Here is a 20,515-nt window from a genome sequence, read left to right as displayed (position 1 = left end):
CCCACTTCCCTGTCCTTTCCCCTGCAAATATTTCCCCATTCAAGTTTTTATACAATTCCCTTTTGAAAGTTATTATTGAATCAGCTTCTATCATTGTTTCGACATTACGATAGAGGCGACACTCAAAAAGCACTTCCCTGGTAGTAAAGCGATTTGGGACACCCTAAGGTCATGAAAGACGCGACATTAAATATTAGATATAAACTAATCTGGCAGAAGAAAGAGTAAAATAGGCAGCATGGAAGAGAAATTAAGCACTAAGTGTAAGGTAGTAAGGAGATAGAAAGGTTGAATGTGGTTATATAGAACAAGATAGTAAAATCAGGAAAATAAATCAGGCTCTCCGTCGTGGCAAAAATCCTGGAAGTGCCGCCCTCGAACATGGCATTTCCTATTTTTGTGAGGCCGGGACTGAAGGTGGGCCAGGGTTCACATATGCCCGATTCATGGATGAAGCTGGCCATTTAAATTACCAGCTACTTCCACTGAGGTAGGATTTTGGTAGACTAGGAGTGTGAAACCCAAAGTGTGCAGATTAGCCCAGAGAAGTGGAGGTCTAAACTTGGTGGATTCATTTGGATAGCCAGGGTACACCTTTGGAGAGGTAAGGTACCCCTTTGTATATGGTTCTAAGGCACTTTTCAGAGAGGATGGTTAAAAGTAAACATAATTGCTTGTAAAAATTACACTCATAAACTCATTGGAACTGTTGAAGCTATCAAGGAAGCTGCAAAAGAACTGTTGAGCTGTCAAAGAACTGACAAGGAACTGCCAAATCTTTCAAAGAATTGTCAAGCTGTCAAAGAACTGTCAAGCTATCAAGGAACTGTCAAAGCTGTCCAAGAACTGTCAAGGAACTGTCAAGCTGTAAAACAACTATCAAGGAACTGTCAAAGGACTGTCAAGGAACAGTCAAGCTGTCAATGAGCTGTCAAAGAATACTAGGTGAGTTGGCATCGAGTGGGTAAGTGCAAAGTGTGATGGGTGGGGGGCATGTGTTGGCATGAGTTGGCACTTTTGATATGGGGGCTATAAAGGGCCTTGGGGATGTGGGGGGCATAAGGAGTATGAGGGACCATCAGGATATGTAAGGAGTTTGAGGGACCATCAGGATATGGATGGGAGCATGGGTTGGCATAAGGAATGTGAGGGACTATGGGGGATGGCAGGGGCATGAAGTGGCATTGGATTTCATGGATGTGGCATGGGCAGTGTGTGTGTGTGTGGGGGGGGTGCGGGTGAGGGGGTGAGGGCTGGTTATTGATTTCAGATTTTTAAAAAAAATAAATAAACAAAGTGCTGGAGCACAGATATAGGTCTTCTGCCTGATCTGCCTCTGCACATGATAGCCCTCTTTACTCGTCCTGGGGGTGGCCGACCTGGATTCCAATCCAGCTTACATCCCTCCGCCACCTCCCCCCACCCACCCCCGAACTAAACTCCCAACTGCCGGCGGCCATTTTTAAAGTTCGGGTTCACGGGGCCGGGATTTCTCCGTCTCTGCTCACCCAACCCGGGGAGCAAAAACCTGGGCCTAGGGGTGTGTACCAAATGTGGCTTTGCTTGCACTGCACCTATCTCCAAAACAAATTTTAAAAATCACAAATTCAAATACACCATGCATCAATGGAGTCAGTTGGAACTCACCCACAGAAAGAGTGCAGAGGTAGGGATGTAGCAGAGTGCATTTCCAAGTTGATTTGAACCTTTTCCCCATAGAATGCTCATGCCAGGAGCTAATGCCAATGTGCTAATAGAGCTGTATCAGGGTAATGTGCGCAGCCTTTTGTAGAAGAGTTCAACATAGATTTGCTAGAATGTTACTGGAGATGACAGAATTTGATCTATGAAGGGAAACATGGGAAATTATGGCTTTTTTGCTCCAGAACTGAGAAGGTTAAGAGGCGGTCTGATCGAGGCCTTCACGTTTATGAAGGCTTGTGTTAAAGTAAATAGTGATAGATTGTATGGTCTTGCTGACTAATGGAAAGAAATAATCGAGTTGCTGCTACAGTTTCAGTGAGCTGCCTTTCAGCAGCACATTTTATGACCGATCCTCTGCAGGCACCCTGAGTCATATAATTTTGTGGGCCCTCAGGAGAGTTTCTGCCTGCGTTGAGGAACCTGCCTTGGGGCTGGTGGGAAATTGATGCAGGTCTTGGGTGCCTGCCTTAGTGGAGCACGGCTTTTGGCCTGAGTCATATGAAGAACATGCTTGTGTTATTTTTAAATTTTAAATCTTTTTGGTAGAAGTATGGCCGATCACCCCGTGAATTGCCTTTCCCCCTCCCCCATCGCAGCAATTTGGGTGGCCACACCACGCTAACATTAGTGGTTACGGAAATAAATCTTTTTAAATTCACATTTCCTGGGATACATCTGCCCACACTCGGACAGTGGTACAATGTTCACTGTCACTACAACACAAAACCTGCATAACTTTAGAAGAAAAGCAGTCCTATAAATGTTAGGGACATTCAAAATATTGCTGGTCCCCACAGTGGGAGAACTAGCATTGTAGAAAGATGAGCTTGGCTGGGCTGAATAACATTTTCTTGTACTTAACTTTTTTTTTTTACAGATATTGCAATCCACTTTCACGTTTGATGTGTAATGAAACTATGGCAAAAATACTCACACTGTAGCAGTGCAGGGAACTTAGATTTTGATGTAGAAGTTGACCTTTGAAGCCTCAAAAACTCTCTCCTAAAGTGGGGGTTGACTTGTACAGCGAATATAAAAGTGGGTTGTTGCCATTTTGAAATGTCATCAGTATCTGACGCAAAGACCGGGCATGCCTAAAACTCCCGCGCATCTTCACAGCACAGCCTGTATCGCCTGCTTGATTCCATGCGCCCAGCTATTAGGTACCGATAAATGAAACATCCATTCATGGGGTGAAAAATTGAGGCTGACTACGAATGCTAGTATAGCACGTCATGTCTGAAAAGGGGGGTCGACTTATACACCGAGTATACAGAAAAGCATGATTTTTGAGGTTGGAAAAATAGGGTCATCTTATATGCTGGGTCGACTTAAATGCCATGATTTACTATAGATAGCATAAGAATGAACATGTTAGGTTAAGTGAATATATGTGGGACTTTGCACAATAAATTACGTGACCCTGATTTTGACCATTTATCCTAGACAAGCAGGTAATGATGCATTAAATCTTGTTTAATTATTTTCAGTTCACCCATTTACTGGACTGTTGGGTTCAATGAGTCCATTCAGTGCACACTCTATAATTTAGCACCTTGGTCCCATCTTAATTACTTTGCATTTATCAAATCTCAGTTTGAATTATTTTGAATTTAATGGCATTGTTTCTTGTAATTTCCTTTCCATCCATGTTTATACATTTTATCTGTGTTACTTGTGGTTCAGTTAATAGCACTCTTGCCACTGAGTCACAAGGTTCCAGATTTACTTTCTACTCCAGGGCTTAAACACAAAACTCAAAGTTGGCAGTACTGAAGGAGTGCTGCACTTTTGGAGGTGCTGTCTTTTGGAAGAGTCATTAAATCGGGGCCCTATCTGCCTGCATGGGTGTATGTAAAAGATGCCATGGCACTATTTTGAATAAGAGCAGGGGAGTCATCCCCAATGTCCTGGCCAATATTTATCCCTCAATCAACATCATAAAAACAGATTATCTGCTCATTATCACATTCCTGTTTGTGAGAGACTGTTGCATGCCACATTTCCTCCCTTACAACAGTGACTACACTTCAAAAGTACTTTTAGCTGTATTGGACTTTTGAGACATCCAGTGGTCATGAAAAGTGCTTTACAAATGCAAGTCTTTCTTTATCTTCCAACTTCCTTTCGATACCATTATTTATGAATTACAATGGTCAAAGACTAAAATAAAAACACCTAATTTGGATACACAAATACTTCATATACCTATTAAAATCTGTGTGTGCTTCTGGCTTAATTTGAATAAGTGCCCTTTGCCTCCATTTCCAATTCCATTTTAGATTGTTCAAATTACTCTGAATTACCAAAAAAATATTTGTACATCTTCCTATTAAAAAAAATGCATTTTTAAAATTCATTCAGAGGATGTGGGCTTCGCTGGCTGGGCCAGCATTTATTGCCCATCCCTAGTGGCTCTTGAGAGGTGGTAGTGAGCTGCCTTCTTGAACCGCTGCAGTCCATGTGGTGGAGGTACACCCACAGTGCTGTTAGGAAGGGAGTTCCAGGGTTTTCATCCAGTGACAGTGAAGGTATGGCGATATACTTCCAAGTCAGGATGGTGAGTAACTTGGAGGGGAACTTCCAGGTGGTGGTGTTCCCATTTATCTGCTGCCCTTGTCCTTCTAGATAGTGGTGGTCGTGGGTTTGGAAGGTGCTGTCTAAGGAGCCTTGGTGAATTCCTGCAGTGCATCTTGTAGATGGTACACACTACTGCTACTGTGGAGGGAGTGATTATTTGTGGATGTGGTGCCAATCATGCAGGCAGCTTTGTCCTGGATGGTGTCAAGCTTCTTGAGTGTTGTGGGATCTGCTCTCATCCAGGCAAGTGGGTAGTATCCCATCACACTCCTGACTTGTGCCTTGTAGATGGTGACAGGCTTTGAGGAGTCAGGAGGTGAGTTACTTATCGCAGGATTCCTAGCCTCTGACCTGCTCTTGCAGCCACAGTATTTATATGGCTAGTCCAATTCAGTTTCTGGTCAATGGTAACCCCAAGGATGTTGATAGTGGTGTATTCAGTGATGGTAATACATTGAACGTCAAGGGGCGATAGTTAGATTCTCACTTGTTGGAGATGGTTATTGCCTGGTACTTGTGTAGCATGAATGTTACTTGCCACTTGTCAGCCCAAGCCTGGATATTGTCCAGGTCTTGCTGCATTTGGACATGGACTGCTACAGTATCTGAGGAGTTATGAATAGTGCTGAACATTGTGCAATCATCAGCGAACATCCCCACTTCTGACCTTATGATGGAATGAAGGTCATTGATGAAGCAGCTGAAGATGGTTGTGCCTAGGACATTACCCTGAGGAACTCCTGTAATGATGGCCTGGAGCTGAATGGCTGACCTCCAACAACCACAACCATCTTCCTTTATGCTAGGTATGACCCCAACCAGTGGAGAGTTTTCCCCCGATTCCCATTGACTCCAGTTTTGCTAGGGCTCCTTGATGCCACACTTGGTCAAGAGCTGTCTTCGTGTCAAGGGCGGTCACTCTCATCTAACCTCAGGAGTTCAGCTCTTTTGTCCATGTTTGAACCAAGGCTGTAATGAGGTCAGGAGCTGAGTGGCCGTTTCTTGATATCACGTGGAGTGAATTGAATTGGCTGAAGACTGGCATCTGTGATGCTGGGGCCTATGGAGGAGGCCGAGATTAATCATCCACTCGGCACTTCTGGCTGAAGGTTGTTGCAAATGCTTTAGCCTTATCTTTTGCACTGATGTGCTGGGCTCTTCCATCATTGAGGATGGGGAGCTTAGATCTGATCCGCTGGTTGTGGGATCGCTTAGCTCTGTCTATCACTTGCTGCTTATGCTGTTTGGCACGCAAGTAGTCCTGAGTTATAGCTTCATCAGGTTGATACCTCATTTTTAGGTATGCCTGGTGCTGCTCCTGGCATGCCCTCCTGCATTCTTCATTGAACTAAGGCTTGATGGTAATTATAGAGTGGGGGATATGCTGGGCCATGGGGTTACAGGTTCGAGTACAATTCTGCTGCTGATGATGGCCCACAGTGCCTCATGGATGCCCGGTCTCGAGTTGCTAGATCTGTTCTAAATCTATCCCATTTAACATGGTGGTAGTGCTACATAACATGGTGGAGGATATCCTCAGTGTGAAGACGGGAGTTCGTCTCTACAACGACTGTGAGATGGTCACTCCTAACAATACTGCCATGAACATATGCATCTGTGGCAGGCAGGTTGATGAGGATGAGGTCAAGTATATTTTTCCCTCTTGTTGGTTCCCTCACCACCTGACGCAGACCCAGTCTAGTGGCTATGTCATTTAGGACTCAGCCAGTTCGGTCAGTAGTGGTGCTACCGTGCCACTCTTGGTGTTGGACATTGAAGTCCCCTACCCAGAGTACATTCTGCGCCCTTGCCAACGTCAGTGCTTCCTACAAGTGGTGTTCAACATGGAGGAGCACTGATTCATCAGCTGAGGGAGGATGGTACATGGTAATCAGCAGGAGGTTTCCTTGCCCATATTTGATCTGATGCCATGAGACTTCATGGGGACTTATAGAAAATCCAGCTGATTAGGTTGCCTGACAGGACCTAATGCAATCAAACCCAGGAAAAGCTTGCCCACAGCCCTGGTGTTAACATTAACAGATTTGTGTCTGTCTGTGTAAATGTGATGGTGCACCCCTAGGGTAAAAGAATTTCCCCATATTTGCTTTTGACGTGCACAGGGAACAGCAAAGCACCTAGTCAGATGGAAAAGAAAACTTGGACATGACTTTAATCTGTTGATCTTGCCAATCTCAGGGACGGTGCAATGAGATGAGCACGCACCACAGGAACTAAGCTGCATTAACTTCTGAGGAGTATGAGAAGTCTAATAAAATTCCACCTTTCTTTGACAAACATAACCAGACAAATATTAACCTTGGGGAACCGTGGTTATGTTAGGGGACTGGTACTCCACAGGCCTGGAATAATGATCCAGAGACATGAGTTCAAATCCCACCATGGCAGTTAGGGAATTTAAATTCAATTAATTAAACAAATCTGACTTCAAAAGCTAAGAAACTACTGTATTATTGTAAAATCCCATTGGGTTCACTAATGCCCTTGAGGGAAGGAAATCTGCCAACCTTGCCCAGCTTGGCCTAAACGTGGCTTAAAATCCACAGACCCGTGGTTGACTCTTAACTGTCCTCTGAAATGATGCAGCAAGCTATTCAGTTTTACTTAAGCTCATCACCACCTTCAAGGGAAATTAGGGATGGGTAATAAATGTTGGCCTTGCTAGTGAAGCCCACATCCTGAGAACAAATAAATTAATTTGGATTGGGAACACTGATTTTCAGTGTAAAAACAGAACGTTGTCATGCATGTGAATAACTACTGGATCCATGGAAAAAAGGATAGAAAATGGGATGGAAGGGGGGATAAAACCACAGATAAATGCATATAAAAATAAGTGGATAAAAAATAAACATGATGTAGAAAAAAAGGGATAAAAAAGGGGGTGAGGATGGAGGAGAGAGTTGATGGGAAAGCAGAATGTGATCATAGCAGAACAAGGGTAGCATTGTGTGAAAGAACAAGTAACAAATGGCCCTGTTCTTGTTCTGCTATGATCACATTCTGCTTTCTTACATTTATGCCACCATCAGCACCTTTTTTATCACTAACCACTACCACTAGCATTCCTTTTGTCCTTTAGTTCATAACATCTTTGTCAATCCCTCCTTTGTCCCCACCTATCGCTGGCCTTCTATCCAGCTCCACCTGTTCCAACCCCTTAAACAGTATAAATTTCACCACATTTCCACTTCTCTTCAGCACTGAAGAAGGGCTATACGGTCTTGTAACATTAACTCGGTTTCTCTCCCCACAGATGCTGCTAGACCAGCTGAATTTTTCCAGCATTTTGTGTTTTTGTTTCAGATTTCCAGCATCTGCAGTATTTTGCTTTTATTTTTGACCCAGGCTAATGCTCTGGGAACATGGGTTCAGCTGGTGGGATTTGAATTCAATTAATAAATATGAAAGATAAAGCTAGATTCAATAATGGTGACCACAAAGCCATCATCAAATGGTGCAAAAAAACAATCTGGTCCACTAATGTCCTTTAGCGAAGGAAATTTGCCATCCTTACCTCATCTGGCCTAGATGTGACCTCAGATCCACAATGTAATTGACTCTTTACAACCCTCTGAAATGGCCTCGCAAGCCATTCAGTCAAGGGCAATTAGGGATGGGCAATAAATGCTGGCCGTGCCACCTAAGCCCACATCTCATGAAACAATAAAAAAATATCCATTGGATACTACCCTACACTTAAATGATGTAAAGCTATAGATGTGATCAAGATATATCAAGACTGTGTAGCTTGAAGCATATAAGTATGTTAATAAGGAAATTTTATCTCAGAAAGATATAAAAAGTGTTAGATTTTAGAAATAATTTGGATTTGAATGACCTGAATCCTGATCTCAGAACTGTAATGGTTTTGAGTCCTTAGCCTCAACTGTTGCATATATGAATGCTTGACACCAATATTTCAAGAATCTCACTGATTTTGAGGAAATCTTATCAAAAATAAGATTTATCTTCAAATATTTAGATATTAAATTTTCAAACTAATTTCAGTATTTTGTTAGGTCATGTGTACATTGCTCATTGAAACTTTTTTTCTAATGCCCCTGAAATCATCTTGTTTTCCGACTTCATACTCCTCTCTGACAGCTGGACAACCCCAGATCAATGGCCTGCAACAGTCTCAACTTCAAACTACCTGCCTGCGGCCTGATAACCTTGGATCAGCCACCTCCAGGTGCCTCAACCAGACTGACTGTGTATGTTTCTAAGCACCTCCTGTGACTTCAACTCATGATCCTTGTTACTCAGGCATCTAAAGGATGTAAAACAAAAACAGAATTACCTGGAGAAACTCAGCAGGTCTGGCAGCATCGGCAGAGAAGAAAAGAGTTGACGTTTCGAGTCCTCATGCTTATATTTCACCCCTCTCCTAACTTTACTCAGTTCTGCTGAAGGGTCATGAGGACTCGAAACGTCAACTCTTTTCTTCTCCGCCGATGCTGCCAGACCTGCTGAGTTTTTCCAGGTAATTCTGTTTTTGTTTTGGATTTCCAGCATCCGCAGTAGTTTTTTGTTTTTATCTAAAGGATCTAACTTGATGGTATATCCTCAAGAGAGGCAAGACTCCACAATACTTGGATTCATTTTGTGTTCCTTTTTTTGCTTGGATTGCCTTTGGGATTGATGAGGAGATCTGATGCCCACACCAGTGCCATCTATTATCATCTGCACCCCAGTATCTAGATACCCAGTAAAGGTTCTGTGCTCTCTAAAGTTAATACTTGCTTGCCATAGATTAAATGAAGGTGTTGCATTCTGCAAACATTGCTGTCTATGGCAGTTTAATGATCTTGACATCTACAGGAAGAACTTTCTCTTGATCTTTCTTTCTCCCTTTCCTTTCCTTCCTCATGGGAGGTGTAAGCACGATGTGCTGAACTCTTCAAATGCAATGTTTGGTCCTGCCTGGTTAATTTCACAACCTAAACTCGTCTGGAGCACGATTCTGTATCCCCATGAAACCATGATTCTATATCTCCATGAAACCAGGATTATGATATTGATTATTTTGAAATTTCAGTTCAAATTAAACGAGCATCCATTTCTCTCAAGGCCAGTAGTTTTGTAGTAGCAAGGAACATTCTGAGAAATAAACAGCTATTTTCAGTCCTTGAACCAGGTTCTCAACCATCATCCAAGAATATTTTTAAGATAGAAGAGGTGTTGCTGAAGTCTTGGTATCAATCAGACCTAAATCCTCAGAGAGATCTGTCAGCAGTTCATCAGTTTCTTACCATCTGGCTGAGCCTCCAGATGCGGGTGGCATTTGTTGTGCTCAGATGTGCTGATGCAGAGAGCTGCTTAATGAAGCTTTAAAATGAAAACCTGCGCACTAACATTGTGCCAATCTCTTAGCTGATGCAGCTGTGACAGGCGCAGTAACAGCTTAGGCAAGGAAACTTGATAGCTTATTAGAAAAAGGTTGGGGGAGAAACTGAGATCAGGCCAATGTATAATACATCCTGAGCAATTATGTAAGAAAACATACAACCGCAATTATAAATTACAAGTCCAATTGAAGCTGGAATTATAGATGGCCTTGCCTATGGATGAAGCATTTAAATGAAAATTAAAGTTCCTAGATTTATGGACATCGTTTGAAGCAGCATTTTGAATTACAACCTCTTAATTATTCTGCCACACATTCCTTTTTTAATAATAGACACTGATTTCAATAAAAATTAACAACATTATTAAAACAGTTTAACAAGTTGAAATGGCATTAATGGTAGAGCACAAGGGGCTACTGTGATAATATAATTGCAGAGTATTACGACCGTGTCACATAAAGCCTGTTCTTAATAGGTGGGCAGGAAGAATGAAATCAGTGAGATTAAAATCAACCAAATATTCAAGTTTCAAGAAATAAAAAAGGGTTTGTTACGTGAACTAGCTAGAAAAATTGCTTATATCCATAGTCTTTTACTATTAAGAACTTATTTCATCATGGAATTATTGACTTACCTAAAATTATGCTTGTTTGAATCCTACACATGAGACACATTATTTTGCTTTTCTTCCCACCTCTGGACCCAACTACCTCAATCCCACCCATCACATTCCATCTGTCCATGGATAGTTGAGATCTGCAACTGCTGTGTTCCCCTCTCCTTTTTACAATGATCACCTTTCCTAAAGATATGAAATATAATTGGGGTATTTGTACAGGAGGACCATCCCTAATCCTTGGAAATTTGTACCCAGCGGTGATGATGTCTTCTGTGGCCTTAGACATCGGCCTCTGTACCACAACCAACTCTCCCCTGTGGTTCTTTAGAATTAACACATGACAGTCATTACATCCTAGTAATGGTGTTGACTAGAGTGCTGAATTAGATGAAGGTGGCCAGCAACCTATACAACACGGAATGAGGACTGAATATGATGAAGTCAGCTCATCAAGAGAAATAAAGTTACCATTGCAACATGCACGGTGCACATGGGGGTGCAACTTAATCACGAAGTAGATCCAACCTGTCACTCTGGAATAATTTCAAGGAAACCCTCAATTTTGTGTGTCAGCCACAGCATTTAGGTAATATGGAGTGAAGTACTCTCCAGCTTCCAGTGTCGAGAGGGCACTTAGAGAGAGGGAGAGAGAGAGAGGAGAGCGAGAGAGAGAGAGAAGTTCAGACTGCTTGAGATGAAGTATCTGTAGCAGGTAAGCCAAGTGCTCTTTTGACCTGAAGGGGTATATAGTTAGGGGGTAAAGAGTGAGAGGGCACTTTCAAAGAAAAAAAACCTGCTATGAATAAACCACTTCCTTCTTTAACTTGATGCATTTCCTAAGTCTTCCAGGGCTGGCACACACATGGTGGCAAAATTACTGGAGGGTCAGCATTACATTTTCTTTTATTTATTCTTTTCACGGGATGTGGGCATCATTGGCAAGGCCAGCATTTGTTGCCTATTCCAAATTGCTCTTGAACTGAATGGCTTGCGAGGCCATTTCAGAGGGCAGTTAGAAGTCAACCACTTTGCTGTGGGTCTGGAGCCACATGTAGGCCAGATCAGGTAACTGGCCACTGACTCACCCTTTCCAGTCCTGAGCCTCCATGAAAGCTGCCATTCTCCTGCCCTCCTCCCTTGTGCCATAGATTTGAACAAGGAAAACTGCTGACCGTATATATAACTGCACAAAGCCGAATGGTGCATACCACCTTTAAACGATGGTGAACCAGCAGCCATGAGATTCTCGTCTTCTGCTGACTTTATGTTGAAGGTAGATGTAATTGCAAAAAAGTTTTATGTTAACGAGCATTGTCAGGAAATCAAAATTTCACAACCTGCCGAATTAAGTTACCCTGCACGCCAGGTTTACCACTCTTATGGGCTCCATAAAATCCCTCCTCTACCTCCTGCCCACCCACTAAGTGTGGTTTAACCAAGGTTTGATACAGGTTTAACATAAATTCACTGTTTTTCAATTCTATTAGTGCTTGGGTTGATTTTCATATTTAATGCCCTCATTAACCTACATCACTACTTTGGTGATTTGTGTATTTGTACCTCCAGGGCCCTTTGCTCTTTTACATTATTTCATATGATGGTTACAGCACAGAAGGAGGCCATTCAGCCCATTGCATCCATGCTGGAGAGGGGGCGAGATTTAAGGTCAGAATTTTGCGGAGGAGGCGGGAAGATCGAGTCGTAAAATGTCCCGAGTTGGCAGACCTGCCTCCTTTAAAAGAGCTCCAGCCCATCATATTTTCATTCCACCTGGGGGGACGGGGGGGGATGCGAAGGGAGGGTTGGGATGTAGTCAGGCCCATCAGCTCTGGAAGCATTTCAGAGATGGCCACAGAGGCGGGCGAGTGCCAAGGCAAGCCTTCCAACCAGCCTGCCTTGGTTCTCTGGGACTTTGGTCCAGTTGCATTAAAGGCTGTTAGGCCCTCCAGCCTTTATCTCACACACGCCCTCACGCCCACCCACCTCCCACGTCCCCTCATACCCCCATGTCCCTTCCATGACCCCTGCATCCTCCATGTCCGTATACCCAGTATCCACCTCACAACATTTAAGAAGTATTTAGAGGAGCACTTGAAATGCCATAGCATACAGAGCTATGGGCCAAGTGCTGGAAAATGGGATTAGAATAGATAGGTGCTTGATGGCTGGCATGGACACGATGAGCCAAAGGGCCTGTTTCTGTGCTGTATAACTCTATGACTCTATATAGAACCAACGAGCCATATAACAGCAAGCGTTTGAAATGCTCATGAAAAAATCCCAAAACATTGAAGAAAATCTCCATTGAGAAAAACAGCTGTTGTAAATGTGTTAATCATACAGAGCCATTCATATCATAAATAACAGAAGCTTTATCCCACTTCTACCTTTTAATTTTGTGCAAATAAACATACATTGAAACACCACAAAGAACTTACTATAACTTCATAAAGTTGTCAATTAATCAGTGCTAACACTTTCCTTCAGCCTGTCTAAACCATGCTGAGCTGATTCCATTAGTGGGTCTTGGAGCTCAGCCAACAATTCATAATGATGCCATCTGGAGAAATATATTTTGGGTGTTTTGTCATAAACATTTCAAACACTTGTCACTGTATTTTATGGCTTATTGGTTCTGTACATAGTGCACACTGGATGAATGCAGAGGTCATGGAAGGGTCATGGGGTAATGGAAAGTGTATGAGGGAGGAATGGAGGAAATGAGGGGGCATGGGTAAGACTTTTTGAACTTACCTGTCAAACAGCTCCTGAAACCAAACTGTGGTTCTTGACCCCTCTGAGAAATCTTGAACCACAAGTCCTCAAGAAGCTGGCCGGAGTTCATGAAAATTGGGGGTGGAAGGCTAAAGATGCCTTCACAGAATCACAGTGCAGAAGAGGCTCTTCGGCCCATCGAGTCTGCACCGACATGTGAGAAACACCTGACCTACCTACCTAATCCCATTTACCAGCACTTGGCCCATAGCCTTGAATGATATGACGTGCCAAGTGCTCATCCAGGTACTTTTTAAAGGATGTGAGGCAACCCACCTCCACCAACCTCCCAGGCAGTGCATTCCAGACTGTCACCACCCTCTGGGTAAAAAAGTTTTTCCTCACATCCCCCCTAAACCTCCTGCCCCTGGCCTTGAACTTATGTCCCCTCGTCACTGACACTTCAACTAAGGGGAACAACTGCTCCCTATCCACCCTGTCCATGCCCTTCATAATCTTGTACACCTCGATCAGGTCACCCCTCAGTCTTCTCTGCTCCAACGAAAACAACCCAAGTCTATCCAACCTCTCTTCATAACTTAAATGTTTCATCCCAGGAAACATCCTGGTGAATCTCCTCTGCAACCCCTCCACATCCTTCCTATAATGTGGCGACCAAAATTGCATGCAGTACTCCATGGTGGCCTTACCAAGGTCTATACAACTCCAACATGACCTCCCTACTTTTGTAATCTATGCCTCGATTGATAAAGGCAAGTGTCCCATATGCCTTTTTCACCACCCCACTAACATGCCCCTCCGCCTTCAGAGACCCATGGACACACACGCCAAGGTCCCTTTGCTCCTCAGAACTTCCTAGTGTCATGCCATTCATTGAATACTTCCTTGTCAAATTACTCCTTCCAAAGTGCATCACCACACACTTTTCAGGTTAAATTCCATCTGCCACTTATCTGCCCATTTGACCATCCCGTCTATATCTTCCTGTAGCCCAAGACACTCAACCTCACTGTTAACCACCTGGCCAATCTTTGTGTCATCCGCAAACTTATTAATCCTACCCCCCACATAGTCATCTATGTCGTTTATATAAATGACAAATAATAGGGGACCCAGCACAGATCCGTGTGGTACGCCACTGGACACAGGCTTCCAGTCACTAAAGCATCCTTCTCTCATCACCCTCTGCCTCCTACAACTAAGCCAATTTTGAATTCACCTCATCAAATTACCCTGTATCCCATGTGCATTTGCCTTCTTTATAAGTCTCCCATGTGGGACTTTGTCAAAGGCTTTGCTGAAATCCATATAAACTACATCAACTGCACTACCCTCATCTACACACCTGGTCATCCCCTCAAAAAAATCAAGTCACCCATTTCCTTTCCCCCATTACAATTGACCCCCTGGCATCACCTTTCACCTCCCCTCCTTGACCTACCAGCCACAATCCTTTTTCTTTGGGAATGTCACGGTGAACGTACACGTTCCCTTCCTTCCTGAAAACCCCACCCCATCCACCCACCTCCGCGACCTCCTCCCTCCCACTCCCAGGGTCTGTGTCTGCCTCTGAATCCCCACCACCCTCACCGTCCCTTCTACGACTACCATCGAACACTCACCCTCCCACCCTACAGCCTCACTCTGCCCTCAGTCATTCTCACCATTCCCTCATATCACAATGGAGCCGGCCAGGTTGTGAGTGCAGGGTGCAGGCTTGCTACCTGCACCTTTAATCCGTGCTGGCGAAAAGTGGCAGAAATGAGAAAGAGGGCAGAACTCCCAGAATTAAGCCCCACATGACATTCTTAAAGGCCTCCAGAGTCAGCCTGACTCCAGGAAAATCCGGTCCTTATTTTCCAAGCAGTATATGACCTCTTTACTCTTCCTATCAAAATGCAGCACCTCACACTTGGCTATATTGAAATTAATTTGCTAATTACACCTCCATTTTGCAAGTTTATTAATGTCTTCTTGTATTTTGTTACTTTCTTCCTTTGTATTAATTACACCCCCCAATTTGGTGCACAATGTTAATGCCAATTTTACATTTTATTGCAATTATACTGCATTAATTATGCCCGTTCCACTCATTATACTTTTAAAGATAACATTTTATTGAGCGTAATAATTGAGTGTCCATCCTCCACCTATCCGCCCAAGGCTGCAGCAGGGCAAACTGCCAGGCACTGCTCCCTACCCCCCCACCCTCATCCCGCCCCCCTCATTCCTGACCTCTTCCTGCCAGCCTAAAAATTGCGCCAGGTGGTGAAGGGTTCTCAAAATTCCCACATTTTTCATATCACCAACAAGGATATGACTTTTGGACTTTTATGGCAGAGGACCCAACTACTGAGTTAAGTGTAGAACCCTGCAGCCCATGAAGGCTTGGGACTGGTCATGCCTGGGCTTGTTGAGTGCAGTGTGGATTGTTGCCTGTAACCAGACAACGAGATGAGACAGAATACACATTCTTGCCTTTAAAACAATCAACCCAGAGAAAGACTTCATCTTACACGAAAATAAAGCCCGTAAAAATCATGCATAAATAATCGCTACTAACTACTAAGGCAGGAAGGCCGCAATCAATGCAATTATGCGAACCTATCAATACTCCACATATACAATGGCTTTCAGTTCAAGACTAGTTATGGGGACAGGAAGACAACGATAAACATCATGCGAGCCCATTAAAAACAACGAGACAACAATCACCTGAAGAAGCCCAAATCAGACAAAGAACTAACCTTGATTTGGTTTCAGATAAGAAATTCGAAAAAACAGTATAACTGGGCCACCAGTTACGAAGGTGAAGCTGACACAGAAGGGTGAGCAGTTTTTAGAGCGGTTGAAGCAGAGTTTAAGCAGTGTAATCCTAATGTTATAAGTTCATTTGTGACTTCAATAAACCCAGTTTTTTTCTTGCACCAAAACCAGTTGTCTGCTGCACTTTGTCACAACCCCCAAATAAGTCCAAGGTCCAGAACCCAGGGAGTGGGAGCGTTTCAGACCGCTCAGAAGTCAGAGGTGAAGCTGACACACACCACCACCCCCTACAGTGGGGAGCGGCCCTTCCATTTATTTTCCATTTTAGGGCCTCAATTGAGGCGAGGGTGGGAGGGCCACCCTGGGTACCCTAGGTCTCACCTGCCTCCCATAAAATAACTGTCAGGTTTGGGGCAGAAGGATATAGGTGGCAGGCAGGACACCACCCGAATTTCCTGCCTGTAAACCCACTGACAGGGGGAGCCGTAAAATTCTGCCCATGGAGTAAAATAAAGAAATTTATTTTTTTTAAAAAGTAAAGAATTCTGCTTGTGGAGTAAAACTAAAACACAGTGGGGAGAATTCTCTCCCTGTTGGGGGGGGGTTGTGCGGGGGCGGGTGGGAGCGGGCCCGAACCCAATCGGGTCCACACCGCCATTTTGCGTGGGCGGGCCAATTAAAGCCCGCCCAGCGTGACATGGACCTGGAAGCGCTGTGCGCTCCCTGTGCGGGAGGGGGTTCCCGGTGTCGAGGCCTGCACTCTTTCGCTCGCATCTCCCTGAGGCACAGAGGTGCCTCAGGCGATTAGTTTAAGGTTTAAAAATTTAAATAAAGGAAAGAAAATATTTTAAGACATGTCCCCTCATGTGACAGTGTCACATGAGCTGGGGCATGACAAGGAACATTAATGGAAAAATTTATTTAACTTATAAACCCTTCATGAAACCTCATCCTGCCTGTGGATGAGGTTCTGTAAAAAATGCAAAGGCCGCCTGGGCTCTTTGCCTGCCCCGCCAACCTTAAGGCTGGATGGGCAGCTCAGTTTATTACTTCAATTGATATTTAAATGGCCTTAATAGGCCTTTGACAGTTCAACAGGCATGCAGCCATCTCTTAGCTGCCCTCCAAAATAGCCTAGCAAGCCATTCAGATATATTAGGGATGATCAATAAATGCTAGTCTTGTCGGTGATGCTCACATACCATGAAAAAAATTAAACATTTTAGCAGATTAGAGCAAAGGAGTTACTTTGGGGCACTAAATTAAAAGCAGATTACTGTACAGAGCAGGTTAGTGTAGAATCAGGGTAGATTACAGAAATCAGAATAGGTTAGTATAAAAATTAAAACACAAAATAGGTTAGAGCGATGGTCAGAATCGAGAGAATAACAGATTATAGAACAAATTGGATTTAGACTTAGAATGCATTGTGTTATGATGCGGCAGATGATGTGTGCCAGGTGGATCAAAACCACGAGGGGAACTTGATCACATGGTCACAACGGTTTTGCAATTTCTATTCATTTCAAGGTGCGTGCCCTGAATTCAGAAGTAACAAGTCCACCAAGACTTTAGAGATTTTTTTAGAAAACTAAATTAAACATTTCTTAACAAAGGAATAGATTTCAAGCACATACATAGATCTACAAATTACTACTATAATAACTCCTAAAACCCCTAATTAATCTGGCTTCCAGTTTCACCCCCATTAAGGCAACGGTAAAAAAAATAGATTTAAACAGATCAAGGCAAGTCAACACAATAGCCTGGACAATAGAATTCAAAGTGGCTTTTCCCAGCTTTGGTTTCTGTAGACAGCAGGCTTGATGCACAAACACTAGAGGCTTTTAACACATCTGGTAGATCTTACAGTGCCTTCCCTGACACATAGCCCCTTCTCTTTTATACATGTTTCTCCCTTTTAATGTAAATCCTATTGCTCCCATATGTCCTTGGAACTTCATTTCTCATAATATAAATCTTTTCATGGTGCTGATATTATCAGTAACCTTTGGGAAAAATAAGCACACTGCTTGCCTAAGCTCCTCTGGCTAGGTGTAACATCCTATCTCTTTGAAATTCAAACTACCCTGATTTTCCTAAAAATGCAAATTCTCCTCACCTCACAGTCTAAGACTTCAGCCATGTTTACGTAATTAGCATTTCAAACCTAACTTCTTTTGATGAGTCAAAGCCTCCAGACCAACTGTCTCCAGTTTAATTACTCCCCCCCACCCCCCCACATACACAGACACTATCCAAATTCCACTATTAATCCATTTTTACAATAATCATAATATTATGAGAATTATTATACTTTTGTGACAATTGACAATTTGAAAATTAAGATAACAAGAATGGAGATTAAAATGCAGGGTTGGATCAAGCACATACATCTGAAAGTAGGGGATCAGTTCAACATATTTTAAAAATAAAGGTTTCCTTTTTGCCTCTTGTTGCAATCACTGACCACAACTTGCAAACTTAATATGAACAGTTTAACATCAGAGTCTAGTGTTTTTAGATAGAAGTCGTGCAGGATTTTTTCAAAGTAAAAACAAAAAGCACAAATAGATTGAGCTTCAAGAGTAACTTATTTTTATTTGCAGTGTAACTGTAGAACGGGACAGTTATGCCTTGAATCTTAAATTACAAATAATTCACCATTTGCATATTTAAAAAGGAACAGTCTTCATGAAAAAAATTCTTGCCAACTCTGTTTTTTCCTGTTGTAATGGTGCAATGATGTAGATAACTCCAAAACACATTATCACATCACTTGAGCGTAATATTATTATAACAAAATAAAGCATAATAATATCATGCCCAAATGAGATAAAAATGACATTGCTAAATATATTGTGAGGAACATAATGCCTCACTAACTTTAGGCAGAATGTTAATATATACACAGAGATTATCTAACACATTTAAAGCAAAGGCTCCATTGTGGTAATACATCAATACCAGACATGCATTGCCACATACTTTTGATCCTCTTTCACAATTACGTTTTCGTACTTTTACCATCTTATTCTCACTATCGTTCCACCGAGATGGCATAAAGGATAAAAAAACAGAAAGAAATTTGTTTTGCTTCCATATTCTCTTGTTTAATTTCTTTTTTTTAATGGATAAGTGGTTGAACTGATAAAATGGCCACCGCTGACCACATGATGGTAGTTCTGGAAGTTTCTGAGCAGTTTTAAAAAATGGACAAAGGCTAACACATCAAACCCCTGGAATGTAACACTCCTTGCATTGTATAAACATTCCAGCCAAGCAAACACGAAGGATAGTAGATGAGACATCTGCATCAGCCAGTTTTGGACAAAGGCAGAGATATTTAGAACCATAGAAAAGTTACAACACAGAAGGAGGCCATTCAGCCCATCTTGTCCATGCCAGCCCAAGGACTCCCAGGTGCCCTTTCTAATCCCACCTTCCTGCACCCGGCCCATAGCCCTGCAGCTTACAGCACTTTAGGTGCAGATCCAGGTACTTTTTAAAAGAGTTTAAAGTTTCTGCCTCTACCACCAACTTGGGCAGCGAATTCCAGACACCCACTACCCTCTGCATAAAAAATGTTCTTCCTCATGTTCCCCCTACACCTTCTGCCACTTATCTTGAATCTATGTCCCCTGGTTCTAGAATTCTCCATCAAGGGAAACAATTTTATCCTGTCCACTCTATCTATTCCCCTCATGATTTTGTACACCTCAATCAAGTCACCTCTCAGCCTCCTTTGTTCTAAGGAAAATAACCCCAATTTATCCAATCTCTCCTCGTAGCTACACATTTTAACCTTGGCAACATTCTTGTAAACCTCCTCTGCACTCTCTCCAGAGCTATTACATCCTTTCTATAATGTGGTGACCAGAACTGCACACAATACTCCAGCTGTGGCCTCACCAGTGTTTTATACAATTCCAACATTATATCCTTACTTTTATATTCTATACCTCTGCCAATGAAGGAGAGAATTCCATATGCCTTCTTTACAACCTTGTCTACTTGAACTGCTGCCTTCAGGGACCTGTGTACTTGTATGCCAAGATCTCTCACTTCATCTACCCCTCTTAGAATATTCCTATTTATTGTGTAATCCCTGTAACTGTTTGACCTCCCTAAATGTATGACCTCACACTTCTCTATGTTAAAATCCATCTGCCACTTTACCGCCCACTCCACCAACCCATCTATATCATTTTGGAGATTATGGCTATCCTCTACATTATCCACTACTGGGCCAATCTTTGTGTCATCTGCAAATTTCCCAATCGTGCCCTCCACGTTCACGTCCAAATCGTTAATATATAACACAAACAGCAAGGGTCCCAACACCAAGCCCTGTGGAACACCACTTCAGACAACTTTCCATTCGCAAGGGCATCCATCGACCATTTGTGACTCATCTCCAATATTGTGCTAATAGTTCCACAGTTACCTGCACAAAACTAATGGGTGTTAACAGGGGGCCTCGTTAGCTGAATAGATCACCCTGAAAAAACCCTGTCACATGACTGACACTTAAGCTTGAGCTGTTTGATTGCTATAATTAAACAGCTTTTGCATTTTATCTTCAATCGCTGTTTAACCTTAGAAGAGAAACAGGACTCCAGGCTCTATCTGCCATTTACCATCTAACAGAGCAGCAACAGAGCCAGGGCTCTGTCCAGGTTTTAAATTACCTGGCCCTGATCTACACTCTGTACTACTGGAACATCTGAACCTCTCT

At 42.9% G+C, this 20,515-nt stretch overlaps 1 protein-coding gene across 1 annotated transcript in view; it reads right to left on the bottom strand.

Annotated features, from left to right (window-relative positions):
• Positions 1 to 20,515, bottom strand: part of sphkap (SPHK1 interactor, AKAP domain containing) — a 167,995-nt gene that overhangs the window by 61,390 nt on the left and 86,090 nt on the right. The window lies entirely within an intron of this gene.

This window comes from Cetorhinus maximus, chromosome 19 (assembly GCF_964194155.1).
Source record: "Cetorhinus maximus chromosome 19, sCetMax3.hap1.1, whole genome shotgun sequence".
Taxonomy (NCBI): Eukaryota; Metazoa; Chordata; class Chondrichthyes; order Lamniformes; family Cetorhinidae; genus Cetorhinus; species Cetorhinus maximus.
The sequence above is the reverse complement of the archived record's forward strand: the minus strand, read 5'-3'. Positions and strand labels throughout refer to the sequence as shown.